At 34.9% G+C, this 16,224-nt stretch overlaps 1 protein-coding gene across 23 annotated transcripts in view; it reads left to right on the forward strand.

Annotated features, from left to right (window-relative positions):
- SOX5 (SRY-box transcription factor 5) overlaps positions 1-16,224 on the forward strand; it is a 952,888-nt gene that overhangs the window by 314,364 nt on the left and 622,300 nt on the right. For 22 of the 23 annotated variants that reach the window (XM_057701095.1, XM_057701087.1, XM_057701097.1 and 19 more), the window contains one exon: positions 6,952-7,012. The exons of the other annotated variant lie outside the window; for it this stretch is intronic. The gene's annotated coding sequence lies outside the window, so the exon portion shown is untranslated. The remainder of the gene's footprint in view (positions 1-6,951; positions 7,013-16,224) is intronic. 23 annotated transcript variants of the gene reach the window in all.

Genomic DNA, 16,224 nt, shown 5'->3' on the forward strand with positions numbered 1-16,224 from the left:
CAAGGAGAACAGCTAAGGAAGGGGGCACTTGTAATAGTCAAGCTAAGAGAAGAACATTAGTGTGGAGAAGGGTGATATCTATGGAAACAGAGAGGAAGGGACAGATTTTATAGATATTTGAGAGATGGGATGAGGATGATTCAATGGCCAATTAGATGCAGCAAGTAAGGGAGAGGAGGCGCCCTCCATTATTATCATGAGGACTTTTTAATTAAAGAGTTCTAAGTTTATAGAAATCACTTGCTAAGTTTATAGAAATTACCCATTTATTTACCATCTTCTGCGTTCAGTTAAATTAAAAAACCTAAATTATAGCAAAACAAAGACTATCCCTGTTTACTTGGTAGATGCAGGTAGGCAACTGTTGTTATGTCTTTCAGCATGCCTTCCTATGCCCTTCTTCTGCAAAGAGCATCCCCCCCCATACATACATATGTACTCTTTCTTTTGGGACAACTGTTTTTTCATTATCTGCCCACCGCACGGCATACGATCTATCTTGGCCAGTCATAGAACCTCATTCTGCTGGCCATTATGAATGATATAAAGAAAAAGCCCTAGGTTTCCCAATATGCATACAAAAATATTTTCTGCTGTGACATTTCACCTCTCATTGAATGGTAATTAAAAATTTAATTAAAATGCCTATACACATTCTTGCTATAGTGTAAAAGATTGTAATAAGAGGGATAGGACTGTTGAACATTGGTTGAGTACCTAGAGTGTTACTAAGTGGTACTTAATGGACCAGGCACTCATGCACTTGACATGCATTAACTCATTTTATTCTGTTAATCACCTCATAAAGCATGCATGATGATAATTCCCATTTAACAGATGAGGAAATGGGGGAACCAAGACTTAAAGTAACTTTCCATTGGTTGTGCATATGTACTGGAGCTGGGATAGCAAGAATTAACAAATTCTTGATAGAAGAAATGTGGTATTTTCATTCATTATCATAAGAAACAATACCAATAAGTATGCATCTCTTCTATATATAATCTTCTATAACGTTATAATCTTTTATAAAAGTACAGTTGCAATTACTTGGAACTTCCTTGGGACAAACTAAGATTATTGATCTTCTGTTTTTTACTTGATAATTATTTAATTAGCTTGGTAATCAACTATAACAGTGCTATTTCTGTTTGGTGATGATGATGCCATGTTATGTATATCTGGTATAGATCATCTCATTTCTTATTTTATCACTGGAAATTTCTACTGTATAATTTTTCACCTTATATAATTTACTTATATACATTATAATGTCTGCTGTAATGTTAATTACTAAAAATGCAGACTCCATATCTGATTAATCTTCTTAGCCTTCCAAGTAGGCAGAAAAAAGAAATGAACATTTATTATAGGGTTCTGTAATATTTATTAATTTTATTTTCTCACTTTAAAAATGAGAAAACTAAGTTTCAGAAAGATTTTGGCCCCTAAAAATGTTGAGGCCTGAACTCAAACTCAAGTTTAGATGATCTCAAAACATGAATTCTTTTTATTTTTCCATTCTGCATTATTACCTACACAGTATCTTATGTTAATCGCTCAGTAACTTTTTGTTGAGTAAATAAGTAGATGAATAGATAGATAGTTGCTATTAAACAAATTCCCAGCCAGACTCAAAGCAGTGTGTGCACACAGTTTAAAGAAGGCAGCAGACCTTATGTAACTGTCAATATCAAAAAATATACTTGAATAGTCAAACATGTATTGCATAACAAAGAGTTTAGTTATTGTAGGTTGTGTAACTCGGATTCATCAGGTTGCTTAATCATAAAACTCTTATTACATCATGAAATTGGGTGAATATGGGATAGTCCCATGGGATAATGTAGGTTCTGAGTGTTTGTTTAAATGAACTCATATTAAAATTAAAGGTTAAATAGATAGGATTGGGAAACTTGAATTTTATATCACTGAAATTTGATATTTTCAAAATATATGTTTCCTCACATGCTTCTTGAATTTTGTTTGGCAGCTAAAGTATTCTTTTTTTAACAGTCATTCCAATATAAAGAATTCTAAAATCACAAAGTGTCTCTATGATTTACAGCTTTTAACAAATTGTATTCTGAACTATCACCATACTTTGGATTTAAAATTATTTTTCTACATTACCAGCCTTGAAAAAGTGAAAATTTTACTTGGACTGTATTATAATACTTGAGTTATACTGAAATACTAACCTTTGAAGACTAGTTTAAAGTAGACCACCTTCCTATTATTTTATTATTGGTGTTTAATCTTGGCATGCCATTAATATTATCTGTCAAAGAATACTCTATCAAAATATAAAATTACTCCTGATCCTCTTAACATAGTTAGACCTTTTCAAGACAAATGTGGGTACTTTTCCTTTTAAAATGGGAATAATATGTTAATGTCTGTTTTATCTATATATTGATAATTTTTAAAAAACTGGTTTGTTGAATTATTGTTTCTGTACTATATAATCCACTCAAAGTGTGCAAGTCATTGTTCTTCAGTAAATTCAAGGAGATGTTCAATATTATCACAACATAACTTTAAAACATTTTCATCTGACAAAAAGAAACTACATATTCATTAATAGTCATTTCCATTACCCGACAAGTTTCTTTTCTCTATAACTCTAAGTAACCATTAATTTGCTCTATGTCTGTAGATTTACCTATTCTGGACATTTCTCATAAATGAAATCATACAATATAATGGTCTTTTGTTATTGGCTTCTTTCATTTGGTGTAATATTTTCAAGATTCATCCATTTTGTAACATGTACTTCATTCCTTTTTATGGCTGAATAATATCCCATTGTATGGATATATCACATTTTGTTTACCCATTCATCAGTTGATGGACATTTAGATTGTTGCCATATTTTGGCTATTATAAATAATGCTGCTATGAACACTCAGGAACAAAGGTTTGTGTGGACATATGTTTTATTTCTCTTGTGTGTGTACATATGGGTGGAATTACCGGGTCATATGGTAACTCTGTATGTAACCTTTTAGGAATTGCCAAACTATTTTCCAGAACAACTGCAGAATTTCACATTCTTATCAGTGACATACATAGTTCCAATTTCTCTACATCCTCACCAGCATTTGTTATTATCTTTTTTTCATAGCCATCCTAGTGGATGTGAAGTAGTTTATCATTGTGGTAAATTTATCATTAGGTAAATTTAGCTTGCATTTACCTAATGGCTAATGTTGTTGAGTAAATTTCATGTGCTAATTGGCCATTTTTATATCTTCTGTGGTAAAATGTCTACTCAGATTCTTTTCCCTTTTAAAAAATTGGGTTGTTTGACTTTTAAACATAGAGTTGTAAGAGTTCTTTCTATATTTTGGATACAAGTCTTTTATCAGATCTGTGATATGCAAATATTTTCTTCCATCATGTAGGCTGTCTTTTCACTTTCTTGATGGTGTACTTTTAAACACAAAAGTTTTGTATTTTGATGTAGTCCATTTTATCAGTTTTTTCATTTATTTGTTTTACCTGTCAGTGTTATATTTGAGAGACCATTGAAAAACTCAAGGTTACAAATATTTATGCTTTTTTCTAAGAGTTTTCTAGTTTTAGGTCTTGCATTTAGTATATGATCCATTTTGAGTTAATTTTTATATGGTTTTTGAAGTAGGGTTCCAATTCCATTCTTTTGTATGTAAGTAGCCAGTTGTCCCAGAACCATTCCTTGAAAAGATGATCATGTTCCAATACTAATTCTTTGAGATCAACTCAGCATCCTATCATTCAAATCAATCTGATGCTGACTACTTGGAGTTAGCACCAGATGCCACAAGCTAAAGGTTAAGGTACCCACAAGACTGCCCTTACCTCAGAAGACAGCTGCAAGTGAGGTCCCCAGGCAAGGGGCACTTCTGCCTGGCTGAATTGGCTACATATTTGGGAGTTCCCACGACACTGCTTCAAGTTCTGTGATTTACTGGAATGACTTACAGAACTCATGAAAGTGCTTACTTATAACAGCCTTTTTATAAGGGCCTCAGATGAACGGCCAGATGAAGGGGTATATAGCACAAGTCTGAAAGAGTTTGTCTTTGTGGAGGCAGGGTTGCCACGCTCCTAGTACAATAATATATTCTCCAGCAGGAAGCTCTCTGAGCTTTGTTATTTAGAGCTTTTATTGATGATTTTATTGTCATAATTACACTGACATGATTGATTAAATCACGAGCCATGTCATTAACTCAATCTCCAGCCCCTCTTCTCTCCTCAGAGGTCAGTGTGAGGGAGGTTCAGGGGGAGGGAGTGGGAGGTGTCTCAAAGTTCCAGCCCTCAAATCACTGGGTTCCTTTTTCTGACATCCTCTCTCAGCCTAAAGTTATCTAGGAACTCCGCCAAGAGTCACCTCATAGCATCACAAAGTCACACCTATCACTTAGGGAATTCTGAGGGTTTCTCTGTGTCAAGAACCAGGGACAAAGGCAGATTTATTTATATATTTTTTGTCATACCACAACTGTTCTTTCCCCCATTGAATTGTCTTGGCAAGTGTGTCAGAAATCAATTGAGCATAAATGACTGGGTTTATTTCTGTATTCTCAATTCTATGTCACTAATCTATATTTATATCCTTAGGCGAGTACCACACTGTCTTGATTACTGTAGTTTTGTCTTCAGTTTTGAAGTTGTGAAGGATGCATTCCTAACTTTTTTTCTTTCTAAAGATTGTTTTAGCTATACTGGATCCTTTGTATTTCCATATGAATTTTAGGGGAAGCTTTTAGATTTTTACCAAAAAAAGCCAGCTGAAATTTTGATAGGGATTGTGTTGAATCCGTAGATCAATTTGGGGAGTATTTCACGTTAAGGATATTAAGTTTTCTGATCCATGAATGTGGGATATCTTTTTATCTTTTTAAGAGATTCTTTCATTTCTTTCCATAGTGTTTTAGTTTTTACTGTACAAGTTTTTTTCACTTATACTATTAAATTTATACTTAAGTATTTTATCTTTTTCATGCTGTTGTAAATAGAATTGTTTTCTTAAGAATGTTTATTGCTAGTATATAGAAGTCCAATTGATTTTTATATATTGATCAAGTATCCTGCAACCTTACTGAGTTTGTTCATTTGTTTTAATAGTTTTATTTTTTAGTGAATTACTTAGGATTTTTCTAAATAAAAATAACATTGTCTACAAATAGAGATAGTTTACTTCTTCCTTTCCAACCTGGATGTGTTTTCTTTCTTTCTTTCCTAATGAACCTAGTTGTAACCTCCAGTACAATCTTGAATAGAAGCAATATGAGTGGACGTCCCTGTCTTTTATTTCTGATCGTAGGGGGAAAGCAGACTTTTACTACTAAGTATGATAGTTGTGAGGTTTCTGTAGATGCTCTTTATTAGGTTGAGGAAGTTCCCTTTTATTGCTAGTTTGTTGAACGTTTATATCATAAAAGGGTGTTGGATTTTGTCAAATGCTTTTCAGCATCTATAGAGATAATTGTATGGTTTTGTCTTTTATCTTATTAGTATGGTATGTTACATTATTTGATATTTAGATGTTAAACCAACTTTACATTCCTGGGATAAATCACACTTGGTTTTGGTGTATAATTCCTTTCATTATTTTGTATCTTTTAAACTAACTTAGGTACCCCAGAAATCACCTCAAGTTATTGTGGCCTTTAAAAATGAAAAGTCTTATATAAACTAATCATCAAAAGTTATACAAGTAACCTGGTCCTAGATCATCTCTAAATCTCTGGCTCTAGTATGTTAGATCAACATCCTAGACATAGAGTTCTACTACCTTAAAAGTATCATTTTGAAGTCTTGTTTAAAATACTGACCACATAATCTGATTGATGACACAGGTGACTAAACCATCCTAGGGCAGAAGAGTTACGTAATTTATATTTATACAATTTTAATAATCATGTTGCAGGATTACAAAAATCACTGATAAATGTTTAAATATTTTGAAACCATAGAACTTAATCATCTGGGGGCCAGAGCTTAAAAAGTGGAGCGTAGATAATGACCCTCCCCTTATAAAAATTATTCTACATCCAAAAATAAATAATAAAATCATGATAAAATAGTTACATGTGTTGAAAAATTTTTGAATTTTTGGATTCATGTCAAGCCTGTGAAACCATTTTATAGATCAAGAAAATAAACCTGTAAAGAGGTTAGATAAATTTCTAAAGACAGGAAGGTCTTCTTTCATGGGACCAATGATTAAACCCTGGTTTTTATGACATTGGAGTCTGGCTCAGATAAAGTGACTGAGTATAAGTACAGTGTTTCTATTTTTATTTTGCTAATTTTGTTATTATTGTTTTAATCTGGAAATTATTCAATGAGTTTGTAAATCTTTTATTCGTATTCAACTTAAGAAGGAAGTAGCCTAGTAAATTGTGGATAAGTGCTAGTCTGTACTTAATAAATTTCAGTGCTTATTAGCCTGTTATCCATAAAGCATTATAGTTGTAAATAATGTTGTGTTATAAGTATATTTTAAATTAACCATCATAGACTATATATAAGGATGATTAAAACTGTTTCTCTCAATAAAACTGGGTTGGGGTGATCGTAGGCCACATACACACACATGTGCTCACATTACTGAATTAATGATATAAAGATTGTAAAAAGTGATTTAATTGAAACAGCTTCAATATAACTGGTTCACATATTTTACATTTCAGCTGTCATTATATCTTGCCTGTGATTTATGAAAGTTTGTTTTTTGATTATTTATTATTATTCATCAGCTATTAACTGTCATAGTTCTATGAGTCTGATATTGTTGTGTGGCTATGAATTTGGTCTAGAAAAAATTTTGCAGTGAAATGAGTTAATATTTCGTCCAAAGTTATGTAGTAGAAATCTTGTCTAACTCTCCTTATGATATTTAACTTTTTATTTTGGAATTACTTTGATGTCTCTCTAAATTTTTTTTTTTTCTCTTAGCATTGCAAGGAATAGATAATATCAAGGACATCAGGAGTGGGAGAGATTGGAGACTCAGCAGGTCAGAACATTGCATTATCATTTGCTGATCATTCCTTTGTCGTTAATTCTGGAGTTCTCGATCTCTTACTTTATTTCTTGTCCTGCTTACTTGGTATGGTCTTCAGTTTTGCAAATAATGACTAGAGCCTTTATATCATAAGGTCAGTACTTGGGCATTCTCTTTTTAGGATTTGAAGATGAAAAAATAATTTGAAGAGATTTTTTTTAGGAATGGAGGAAAATTTCTTACCTAATAAGATCCAGAGTTACCCTGATTTCTGTTGTTCTTCTTATTATATAAACTGTTTTGAAATGTAGACTTTTTGATAACTTTTTCAGAATCAAAACTTTAAAACATATACAGTGTTATCAATTATGTGATTGTAGTGGGTCATGAAAGTCAAGTTTGGGTCATGAAAGTCAAGTTTCCTTTCCTCTCTGCTATATTCTCTGGGTATAGGGGCACCTCTAAAAGCTCTTGGTACTCTTAGAGTCAATCTGTTTACCAACGCAAATTTTAACTACTGAATATTGACTACCGTATGTAAGATGAACGTTAATTAAAACAGATTTTTCTATGTAGATAGAAAAATCTCAATAGTCAAATGGTCTACGGTGAGCATTTCTCAGCCATTGTGGAAAGTTTAGTGTAAGTCACACTCCTCAGTGAGCTGGATGCAGCGATGCTGGCCTTTGCAGCTCCCGTTGCCCTGAGTGTCACCATGAGTGACTGATGGCTCGTGTTCATCTCCTGCTTCAGGGAAGGCTCCCGGTTGTTTTAAACAGTGATTAAAACTCTTGCTACTATTGCTTAGTTACTTATAGAAGCTTGTGAGTCCTCTCCCTCTCTGTTACCCCTCCAGTGTTGCCACTTCCACAACTCTCCTGGAGTTTGACTTAGCTCCCCCACAACCAGGTCTCCTGGAGAGAAACTACCAGTGGGTTTTTCAGGTTTCATCACACAGAGAGATAAATGGCTTTGTTCTTCAGTCTGATGACATCTCTTCAAGTGAAATGGCTTATTCAGAAAGGAGCTAAGCTTAAAGTTCTTCTGCCTGGATGCTTCAGGGATTTAGTTATTTTCTAGCATTATGGACTAGACAGATTATTATTATATGTATCTTGAGAGAACACTGCTCTCCAGCAAAAGGAAAGATAATTTCAAGTGTATCTTGATGCACTGCATATATTCAGGTCTCTGCTCTTAAGTAAGAGTCCTGCGAAAAGCTGTGTTTAGAATGATATGCCCAAATAATTGAGTTTGTAAGTTTGCACTGATTCTTGAAGAGTTGAGAACCACTTTTGTGTGATGCTTTCATAACGAGTTTTCTGGTTATAAGCATCTCCCAATTTTCAATGTATATATATCATTGAACTAAACATTAGAAAGAAATAAATTGAAGCCAACAATGGTGGATTTTTCTTGGCCGCCATTATGTATATATCATTATGTATATATTGACCTTAAATTGAATACAGTTGTTGTTTGAGTTTTGCATGTTTAGAAGCAAAATCAAAAAGGAAGAGACAAACATCTCACAGATCCCTTATAGTCTTGAGGGATAGAAAGAGCCTTGATCCAATCTACCTATTTTACCAACCTAAATTGCCACCCCCTGCCACATGAAATGTTAGTAACAGAGATACATCTATGTTTCTTGACATGATGTAGATCCACTGCATTATGTGCCTTGCAGGTTGCGGAACACAAACAGTTCTGCATACAACATTGTACACACGCATAAAGAATACCATAAGCATTTGTCATCTTCACCACTTTATATTTTGATAAAGAATACCGTTGATACTGATACTTTGAATTGTACTGATATTCGAAGAACTCAAGAACGTTAAGATTTGTTTTTTTACTGTTGTTTCTCTGCAGAAGTTCCCTATTCAGCTGGGTGAAATGAAAAGATGATCATTCATTCATTCATATAACAGAAGTTCTACTCTTACGGAACTCTTATTTTCATTCTAGAGGAGAAAAACCTAAAATGAAGGTTTTGATATATATGTTAATACAGATTCATGCTAGGGAGGAAATAAAGCAGAGTAAATAGAGAATGATGGGGGCTGTATCCAATACCATGTCTAGGGAAGGCCTTTCTGATAAGGAGAGGATGGAGCCACAGACCTGAGTGGAGTGAGAGAGGGAACCATTTAGATACATGGGGGAAGAGAGGTACATTCATTGGGAAGAACAGGTATAAGCAGTGTGCTTGGTATGTTGAAGGAGCATCAAGAAGCGCATTGTTGCCAGGGGGGAGTAAGGACTGGACAAGTAAGAGATGAGAAAGAGGAGGATAATGTAATGTCCTTTATATAGGGCCTGGTAAACCATAGCAGGACCTTGATCATTATTCTGAGTGAGATGGGAATCATTGAGGGGATTTTAGCCAATAAAGGGGCATGATGTGACTTACATGGTTTAAGGATCACTTGGATTTATAGGTTGGGTAAAACATTAAAAAAAATTTCTTTATACTCAAAATATAAACTGTGAATGAAAATAGACTTTAACAGTGATTAGGGCAACATTATCTGATGAAGATATTGACTGAAGATTGTGTTCAAAGAGCTCATGTTAAATAGTATATTATCATTTTTCATTTTTGTGTCCTTAATTTGCAGAATTTTTTTGATTTTGAACCATGTTCTTTGGCTTTGTATAATAACTTATTATTTCATAATAGGGGCATTAATGATAGGGATATGGTAATATTTAAAAATTGTGTGTCCGATTAGTTGCTTTGCATAGCTGAATTTCCCATTTGTTTGTCATTTTTAATTTCAGCCAAAACTACGTAGCCTTGTGTAGGTCCATAAAAAAGTCATGAATTTTTATCTTCTAGTTGTAAGGGAGAATGTTTGAAAATTATGTTATGGTTTATTTTAATGATCACATGATCCATGAGACTATTTATGAGAAGGAAACATGGAGTAGTTAAAAAAAAATTTTCATAGGACTTACAGGGCCTGAATTCTGGAATCAGCTCTGAAACTTCCGAGCTGGATGACTTGGGGTCTTTAACCTGTGTTTGCCTGCTAAATGACCAACACTGCTTCTCCCCTAAGGAGAATGGCATTGCTGCTGTTATCTCTGCATTTCCTTTACATTTGTTAAACTAATGGGCACAGTGTGTAAATAAAAATTGGTTGAATTAAGAGTCCCTTACATTAGAAGTGACCATTTTTAGTATAAATTAAAAAATAGAGACATTCTGTATAAATAACAGAGAAACATGTTCATATTTATTTCAGAAGAAAGTAGGTTAGAGAATATATTATTGATATTTGGAAGAACGGGTGGTTTCTAAAATTATTATTACTATCGTGTCAAAGATTCAAAGTGATTATTGAAAAAGGAATTTAGGAGGTGAGGGTGCCTTCTCCTAGCAGTCTTCCGGCAGCATTTTCCAATTACCCAATAACTGTTTACTAGAAATGTTTCAGACTTTTGAATCAATGCATTAAAAAGCTATTTTAAAACTATAAGTAGGTATATAAGCTTAGATTTTCATTTTTTGACTATTAGAATATTCATGTAATAAATATATATTTTGTTTTCATAAACAAGTGTATAAATCAATTTGCTTATGAATACTTAGTAAATTTTCTTAAAAATTCTTGTTTATGCTAACACTTTTTCACTTTTAGTCATAAGAACAGGAAGCAGGTTTATGTTTAAGCAGAGAAATAAGGAAATTACTCTTTGACATTGTTTTTTGAAGGAGAGGGTATGCAGCCTCAACTTCACATAGCACCAAAAATTATTGTCGAATCTGCTGTGATTCTAGTCCCTTTTTTGCTGGGAGGGTCTTCCTCTGGAAGGGCCAGTCCCACCCCCATGCTTAAACCCACTTGCTCTGGCCGTTCCAAAAACACTGATTCTTCAATTGAGTATCTTCAACTTCTTCTTTACTGGAAACTTTAATATTTAAACATGTTGTTTCCCATCTTAAATAAAGAAATAAAAACTTTGCTTTGATCCTACTTCTTCCTCCAGCTGCCACTCCCTTCATATTTATATTTCCCCAGTGTTTTAACTTACTGTCTCCGTTCTCTTTCTTCCTTCTCGCTCCTCAGTCCTCTTCTGCTTCTATCCTGCCAACCGTTGCTAAGGTCATCGGTTATCTCCATCACACTAAATCCATATGGTAATTGTCATTCATTATCTTATTTGGCCCTTGAATTCGTTCAACTGCTTGAGTAACTTTCCACTTTCCACTCCACTTAAAAAATTTTTTTTCTCTTTGCTTTTTGCTGAACGAATCTGTTGTGTTCTCCACTGTATCCCTAAAATACCTTTCGAAGTGCTTTGCTTATAGCATGTGCTAAATGAATTTAGTTTGAAGATGCAAAACCAGATATTATAGTGTGAGATATAATGTCAAAAAGGCTACACAAGAGCTACAACCTGGCTTTCTATGAGGTTTTATAGAGCAAGGAAAGTATCATAGACAAAACAGCATTTGACCTGGATCTTAAAGAATGTGTATGATTAGATACTGGTATGGGTTAACTAGTATGTATTTAAGGTCCTGGTGTCTTAAGTGTCTTTTTTGGCTTTGGTACGTTTGGATATAGCACAGAGAATACAAAAGGGAGATAGTGACCATAAAGATATGGTGGGCTGTTTACAGCGTAAATAGACTTCACGATTCAGATCTGTAAAGATGGCTTTGAATCTCATGCTAGTGATTAGGCTTAGCTCAGCAGGGCTTGGGGAGCCATTCAGATCTTTTGTTTGTTTTTTAAGGGAATGTGGGTGGTGATGAGGTCTGGGTCTTAGATTAATTAATTAATATAGTGGCAGTATGAGGTTGACTGAAAGGGGAGAAGCTAAAAGGAGAAGGTAAGAAACCATTGTAGTCATTAAGCAAGAGATCCAGAGAGTCAGGACGAAGATGGTAAAACCTGGGAGCAGATACGAGCAGAAATCTGAAGATGGAATCAATAGAGTAGACTTCCTGAAGCAAGAAGGGATGAATTTTAACCTTGAGTAATTGAAATAAACCTTGAGTAATTGCAATTCACAGATATGGGAAATCATAAAAATTGTTTGTCTTCATTTACATATTTTTATTGATGGGAGCTACATGAATTGTTTTCGGTCTGTACATTCGAAATAACAATGTTGATACATTGAAGAAGCATTCCATGCAGAGATTCTGGAACCAAGCAGGGGAGCAGAATGAAGCTGTGTGAAATTAAACCTGATAGCAAAAGTTGCCTGCTTGGTGGAAGAAGAGCAGTCCAGGCTGAGGACCAACGGTCTGAATACCATGTGGAATTTTGGACTAAACCAAATGGAATAGCTGAAATAGAAGAAACTCTGAAGTTTGAATTGTAGTTTTGTTGCTTGACAGGCTGTGTGGTCCTGAAGTAGGCTTTGATTTATTTATTCATCTATTTATTTTTAATCTCTGCACAAGTCCTTGCTGAGTGGTCTGCAAACCGTAAACACTAAGTGCAGACTCAGTTGGCTCCTTAGAATGTAATCATTTCTGGATTATGGAATTTTTTGAAGTATTGAAAGTTGTTTAAGTGTTCATTTCATGGTTCTTTCATTTTAGTCATTCATTCATTCATTCATTCATTCATTCATTCATATATTCTCACCGAGTCTTAACCTGTGGCAGGCAATCTTTAAATTATACTGCCTGATTTTTCTCCATCCATTCTTGACCAGAATTTTCAGTGGTTCAGTTTAGCGTATTATCCTCAGTTAGTTATAGGAAAAATACTGATTGCTTTAGATCTTGTCCATCTGTGGAATCTTGCCATCCAAATCTCAAGAGTTTGTCTCCTCTTCCTCAAGTTGGTTGAAGGAAGTGATGGAGAATGTTACTTTTACATTTGTAATAACAGGAAATACATTCATTATGCTTATTCCCTTTAGATGCTTGTAGGAAAATGCTAAACTCACAAATGATTTAACTCATCCTCCTTAACAGTAGTTAAACACGCTGGTGCTACAGAGATCTGCAAACATAGCTATTATCATATGACTACCGAGAAGGTTTTGGACAGATATGCCAGTGAGAAGAGGGGAGCCCTATCCCTGAATGCTAAATGAGTGCTTGCCTGGGGTGTCCCCAGGAACAGGAGCTGACACAGGTGTTCAGCACAGTTGCTTACTGCTTCCCATCAAGAAGGATGGGGGGTTCTTAGCACTGCTGGTTTGTGGCACTCAGCATATTTGGCAAGCAGTCAGACCTGGCTGTGGATTTCCCTGGGGAAAATAAAAGCCACAGGGAAGTCATCAGTGTGACCTTCTGCTGGGTAGCTGGCACACGGCTGCACCACGGGAAGGCTTTCAGTTGTCATTTTCTGAACGGGTAGATATCAGGTGCTGGTAGAGTCTCTCCATTCAAGGTGGGAAGTGGAGAAGGAGAAAAAATATTGAGCAGAAGCTCACCGAATAATTCCCAGTCATGAAGCTTAGCACCAGCTGATCTGCTGATAAAAGGGATTTTTTTTGTTGGGGGGCGGGGGGAGTTTCTTTGGTTCTGTAAGCACAATTATAAGCTTTCCTATTTAAGTCTGACCCATCATATTGAAATGCTGTCACTAGTATCATTAGCAAGTAAAGTGTTGATAACATAGTCAAAAGCACAGCAGAGTTCTGGCTCTTAAGTGTCTGGACTAACTCCCAATATTAGGAATAGGAGTCAAACTGCCATCACTTTTCCTGTGCTAACAGACGCCCTGCCATTAGCAGTCTGAAGGCAATTTTAATAAAACACATAGCCCTGCTGAGTTGGTCTCAAAAGATAAATAAGCAATGTAGAAAAGAGGCTTTTGTTTAAAAGTAATTATTTAAACTATGCATTACAGGTAATTTTCTTTTACCAGTAAGGCAAATGCTATCAGAATTTCAATAGTGATTTGGTGGCACTTATCTAAATAATGTGATATTGTCATTTCAAAGACTTAAATCATCGCTTTATTTTCACTTATATACAAAATGAGGGCAAATTGGATCCAGGTATCAAGTGCATGTGTTTTACAGTTTATATTACATTTTTTGGGTGCACAGTGTTGTATTCTTGGACAGATTTATGGAAGTGTAACAAGCTGGTGAGAGAGTTCTGGGAACTGCAGTCTTGACTTCCAAACACAGATTAGAACAGGAGGGCAAAGAACATCTTTTTATTTTTCCTTTGCTGTCAGAAAGGGAATCACATTTCATTTTTTTAAAAAACTCTTTTAATAGGATGCTTATACATAAACCACAGTCACAAGGGTATAATAAATGTGTGCATGTTTCAGAGGAGCCAAAGCTTTGTTTGCCAAAAGGTAAAAATCTCAGAAAGCTTTTTAAGAGTCTATTTGGAAACCATTAAAAGTACCACCTTTCCCTCCCTTCTTAGTAGTGACACACTGGCCTGAAATCCATAATATAGAATTAGCTCTGGCCTTACAGTAGTCACAGTAAGAACTTGCCTATAAAAGGGTGACGTATATGGCCTCAGGAAGCCTCCTGTTTCTGAGTGCCATCCAGGGGAAGGCAAAGCAGCACGTGGTTTGGAATGAGACAGAACTCAGTTCAAATCCTACTCAAGTCCCAACTCTTTTTTTTCTTTTCTTTTCATGATGTGTCATTTTAGGCAAGTTATGTGTCTTCTCCAAGCCTTTTGTTTTCTCATCTATAAATTGGGAATAACAACGAAACCAACCTTGTATGATTGTTCTGTGGATGTAATGAGACAATACATGTAAAACATTTAGGATGGTGTCTGGCACAGAGTGAGCACTTGGAGAATGTTTGTTTTTATGTTAATGAACTTTTATGTTAATGAATCTAACATACTTTTATCAGGAAGGTTACATGTTAAATATTGTGCTAGGAGTTGAGATAAATATGCTAATTGATATATGGTCTCCACTTCAAAATTAAAATGTCTAATGTAGGACAGACACTTTAGTGGATAACTCAGATACTGTGTGCTGCTTGTTGTATTGGTAGGGTCTTGTGGACATAAAGGAGTCAGGGTTAGATAGTTCCCTGGTGGCCTAGAGCTTAGGTTTCTGGGCTTTCACTGCCAGGGCTCGGGTTCAGTCCCTGGTAGGGGAACTGAGATCCCATAAGCCTCGTGGTGCAGCAAAAAAAAAGAAAAAAAAAAATTGGAGGGAGGGCTTAATCTTGGCCATGGAAAAAATTACCTTAAAATCTTGGTTTATTAAGCTTTCAAAGGGAAGATGCTATGTCTTTTCACCGTGAGCTGTTGTGGTCAAGCCAACTATTTTTTTCCAAGAGTGATTTTTCCCAGTTCCTTGTTCTTTCTGTTCTTCTTCTTTTATATTTGTGTAAACTTTTTCTTTGATTGTTAGCACCATGGTTAGATGATATCTGTAGTCAGAGAGAAGAGGTAAACATAAATCAACACTCCAGTGCTGCTCAGCACCTCTACTAAAATGATTTGGGGAAAGAGTTGAAAACAGAGATTTTATTCTCATACATTGCTGAATGGAATGAAAATTAGTACAAGCCTTCTGGACAGGAATTAGGCAATATCTAACAAATCTACATACACACACCATTTGACCTAGCAATTCCATTTTTAGGAATTTATCCTGTAGATACATCTTTGACAATGTGAGGATCACATGCCCAAGGCTGATCATTGTGGCATTGTTTATAATTGTAAAATATTATAAACTATCTACATGCTCATGCATAGGAGAAGAGTTGACTACATTCGTACCCTATGGCATCTCCACATAATGAGGTGCTGTGCAGCTGTAAAAAGAATGAGCGGATACAGGGTAATTTCCATGCTACACTGCTAAGTGAAAACAGTGCAGAAAAGTAATATCTAGAATGAAAGAGAAATAAGAAAATACACTTGTATTTGTTAATTGGGGCAAAAAATAGGAAAGATAAGCCAGAAACTCATAAAATTGGTTTTTACTTATAGAGATTGGGCCCAATGAATGGATATTGAGAGGATGAAAATAAGGTAGAAGTGGTGACAGGGGAATGCGACACTTATCTGATATTCTTTTATTTTTTGTATAGATCTGATTTTTGGAACTGTGTTAATGTTTGACATACTCAAAAATATATAATTAAAATGAGCTAGGGTGTTCAGGGGGCCTCACGTGAAAAACAAAAAATAACAAATTTGATTAATTGCATTCATTTGTATTACAAATCAAGGGGGTGGGGGCAAAGAGCTAATTTAAGTACGTTTGCCAAACAGACTTTTGCCTTTATAGTCT

Source organism: Hippopotamus amphibius, chromosome 12, assembly GCF_030028045.1.
Source record: "Hippopotamus amphibius kiboko isolate mHipAmp2 chromosome 12, mHipAmp2.hap2, whole genome shotgun sequence".
Classification (NCBI taxonomy): domain Eukaryota; kingdom Metazoa; phylum Chordata; class Mammalia; order Artiodactyla; family Hippopotamidae; genus Hippopotamus; species Hippopotamus amphibius.